A 3,248-nucleotide genomic window follows, 5' to 3' on the forward strand; every position below is an offset into this window, starting at 1 on the left:
CTGGTTTCTATTCCTGGCTGTGCTACTGGTCCACTGTCTGTCCTTGGGCAAGTCACTACACCTCCCTGTGCCAGTTCCCCCATCTGTTTAAAAAAAAGGGGGGGTGGGGATAGATGATTGTACTCACCTCATTTGTGAAGTGTTTTGAGAGCTGAAGAAAAGCACTAAACAGAATTTTTACTAAAAATGAGACTCCACATGGGTAGGAGAGAACTAGAGATTATCTTTGGTAAGGGTGCATAAAGATATAATTCACTAAGTAAGTATTAATTATGCTAATGCTGTGAAGAAAACTATCTTGGTGAATAATGAATTGAAACAGTCTCGCACTCTTGGCATTTGTTAATTAATTTCTAGCGTACCAGATGCTTTTTGTTCCACTGAAATATGTATGGGGATGCACTTTGATTTATTAATCTTGCCCTATGATTTTTTTATTAAAAAATGGGCAACTTGAAAAGCAACTACTCAATATTAGGTGATTGTTCACCCACTGTACAAAAAGTCTAAGGCAGGGGTTGTCAACAGGTGGACCACGGCCAAATCTGGACTGCCAGCTGCTTTTGAATGTACCCTAAAATATTTTTTTTACTTTTTATTTTCTCTGGAGTCTGGACCTTGACTATACCTTGACCAAGAAATCTGGACCGCGATAAAAAAAATTTACTACCCCCAGTCCAAAGAATGGCAAAAGCTGAAGGAAGCTGTAACTATATAGATGGGATTAAGGAAGAAAGTCTTAGTATTCCAACAGTAATTGCTAGAAGTTGGAGATGAAACAATTAAACAAAGTCTTTGTAAAACAGGCACCCAAAATAGCTTTAATCAGCATGCAGAAGAAGGGGTTTCCAAACAGGGAGTCTTGCCACTGAATTTGAATCAGTTTGAATTTCACAATTTATGATGATCAAAACATCCTCCAGGGGGATCTGTTGGCCTTCACTAATGGTGGCCAGGCAGCTGCAGATGGCACAGCCTGGGTCCTTGGTACCAAAGACTCTGGACTGGCCAACTCCGCCTGCCCTGAATTACCGGGTTATTGTCTTCTCTGGTTGGACTGGCACTGAACTGTAAGAGGGCTACATAATTGATAGAGGATTTACACTAACTCAAAGTGGCACCGCAACCCTACAGGCTCATGAATAATAGATTAATGGATGGCGTCCTTGTTAGTAGGTCATGTCTTTTGCCTATGGAGCCTCCTAGCAGGCAGCAAAAAGGGGACAGGGCAGGCATAGAGACAGCACTGGAGCCATTTGAAATACACCTGCCCTGACCTTTGTGCTTATTGGGGAACCTTCTCCTCTGTCCCTTCCTGCAGGCTCAGCTTCAGGCCTGCTGGTTGCAGCTCAGGGGGGTTAGGAAGCGCTGCACCTGAGAACAAAGACCTCACTGCCAGGGGTGGGATAAGCGGAAGATTGAACTTTTTTAGCTGTTGGGTAGAGGCCAAGAGATGGGAGGGCTGTGCTGGGGCTCAGGAGGGATTGGTGAAGGAGCAATGCCTAATCCTCATCACACTTCTTTCTAGCCATAGGAATACCCCCTCACCCTTGCAGACATGCAATTAACTCAGCCTTACCTGCCCCTCTGCAGTAGGGTAATATTATCCCCCTGGTGTTGCAGCTGGGGAAAACCGGGGGACTTGCCCAAGGTTCTTAGGACTTAGCCTCAGAATGGGATGGTGAAGGCTGCAATAGTGGGATGCCTTTGACACTGTAGTAACAATATTCCAGTAGCACCCAGAGGCCCCAGCCAAAATCAGGGCCCCATGGTGCTAGGCACTATACAGACATCTAGTGAGAAACAGCCCCTGCCCCAAAGAGCTCATGCTATAAACAGGCCAGACACAGATGGGAGGTAAAGGACGGAGCATAATGGAGGCTAAATCCCAGTCAGCACAGAAGGCTCATGCATCACCAGCTGCACCTTGGGGGAAGAGGAAAGGTTCTGGCAACCACAAGGGGGCGTGTGCTTGTTTACAAATTCTGGATCTGGCTTTTCTCCAGCATTTTTGCAGGCCCGGGCCTGATCCTGAAGGCTGAGACGCTGAGAATCCATAGCAGCCAGGGGAAGAGGCAGGGGAAACAAACCTATAGGCAGCAGATTTTCCCCAAGCCAGTGAGCGCACCCCAGGGATCTAGAGCAGGCTGGCAATGCAGTTAGGATGACCAGACAGCAAATATGAAAAACTGGGACAGGGGATGGGGGCGGGGGGGAATAGGAACCTATATAAGAATAAGACCCAAAAATCAGGGCTCTCTCTATAAAATCAGGACATTTGGTCATCCTAAATGCAGTTGCCTCCCTCCTGCATCTGTAGCTATGGAGCTGGGTTGTATTTTCCCCACACGCCTCCAGTATGTTTCTTAGGGACGTACAACAGCACATCTCACCAACCTAGAGTCAGAGTACAGACACATGATCTATGAACTAGCTTCTGTCACAGACATTTTGGTGCTCGCCCCCATTCAGACATCAGCTGGTGACTGATGGGCCGGAAGGAAAGCCAGGTGGTGTGGATTACATGGGAGCCTGTTCTCTAACAACCCCCTGCAGAATTGGGGTGCCTGGGCCCCACCCAGAGTGTGCTAATAGTGCTCAGTACTTGGCAGGAGTTGGGATGGTTTCTCTCAGGAGGGGATTTTGATTTTCCACTGGAACAGACTGTTGTTATGCTCTCTCTCTCACACTTACATTCTCTGATGTGCTTCACATGCAGCCTGTGCTTGCATGGTCCCCGTTCATGGTACTTAGCTGCCCTGAAAGCCATCCCTGCTTCTTTCCAAAGCATTGTGGTTTTTGGACTCCTTACCCCCTCTATAAAGCCCACGGTCCTGCATGGACCAGGCAGACAGTGATGGAAGAGACGGATTAGGTCCCCTCTGGTTTAACTCCTTGGCCAATGCTGGATTGTTCTCTACTGTTTAATTGCCCGAGCTCTGGTTACTTTTAAAGTGATTCAAGCAATAAGGCTCCCACCCATTCCCTTGGGAGATTATCCCAGTTCCTCACCAATGGGAAATGCATCCCCCTATACTCTCTCTCCATTTTCATCCCATCTTCCCTCGTTACCCCTCCTTGGGCAGCTGGAAGAAACCCTCTCCCCTTCTTGTGGCTTCATCTTCTGCTAGGCACACGGGGGCAGCCTGAGAAATCAAGAGTTACACAGCCGCTTTACCACCCAGATCCCTACACCTTTCCATCACCGCTTCTACAACCAAGCAGCACCAGCGAGTGTGAAACATGGG

The sequence above is a fragment of the Mauremys mutica genome, chromosome 2, assembly GCF_020497125.1.
Source record: "Mauremys mutica isolate MM-2020 ecotype Southern chromosome 2, ASM2049712v1, whole genome shotgun sequence".
Taxonomy (NCBI): Eukaryota; Metazoa; Chordata; order Testudines; family Geoemydidae; genus Mauremys; species Mauremys mutica.